The following is a 970-nucleotide window of genomic DNA, read 5'->3' as shown; positions in this document are numbered from 1 at the left end:
CATATGCCTCTGAGTGGATTCATACCGCATTCGGACCCATTGTCTTGCCTGCGCCGTTACATAGACATTACCTTTGCTACATCACGCCTTGCACAGTTTCTTATGAATCCTGCATCTAACTATTAGGATGCAGCTAATTAAGTCATCCTGTACCTACATGCGACACAGACGTACGCACTCTAATTAGGAGGAGAAGACTACTTTATAGTAGTAAGCAATGCGTTATTTATAAATAATACACTAAATAGAAAGAGCTCTTAGAGCTATGTTATTTAACTATTTAGCAGATAGATTGCATAGTAAGTAAATAAACAAGATATAGTTATAATGTTAATAATAAAAGCAGAATTACTTGCACTGTTCTAAGTTGCTAAGGAAGCTATGTTTACAAGAATGCTTCTTAATAAACTATAAGTTAAGCTGCTTAATTTAACTATTATAATCTAGTGCAACAACAAGCAGATAATCTAACTAGTAAATAAAGAGATATCTTAACTTTAAACTAAGCTCTAACATGTTAACATTTATAACTACTAGCTCTAACAGGAAGTCTCTTAACAAACAATTAAGGTTGTCTATGTCCCCTCTAGCAAGATGCTTGTGGACAGACTTACTAAAGCGCTTTTAGTTAGCAAATAGCTAAGCTTTCTTTAGCAAATTTGGCTAGTTAACGTCAGGGAGAGGATAGTTAGTTAGGAAGCAGATATGGAAAAGATTAAAGCAAGAATAGAAGCCCTAGAAGCATACTAAGGTTGCGCAATTAGGAACCAGCTTAAAGCATGTCCAAGCTGAGGGGGTGTGTCAGATTTGCGCACCTACTGTCAAGACAGGAGGAACGCTTAACAAAAGCTGCTACATAGTACAAGCAATAAGCTTAAACAGTATGTTGCTGCAAATTGCAGCATTTTACAGCAAATTGCAGAAAATTGCAGCATTTTGCAAGCTGGTCGCGCATAGGGCAAGTGCGCAA

This window comes from Lindgomyces ingoldianus (assembly GCF_010093535.1).
Source record: "Lindgomyces ingoldianus strain ATCC 200398 unplaced genomic scaffold BDR25scaffold_49, whole genome shotgun sequence".
Taxonomy (NCBI): domain Eukaryota; kingdom Fungi; phylum Ascomycota; class Dothideomycetes; order Pleosporales; family Lindgomycetaceae; genus Lindgomyces; species Lindgomyces ingoldianus.
This window is presented reverse-complemented; position numbering follows the sequence as displayed.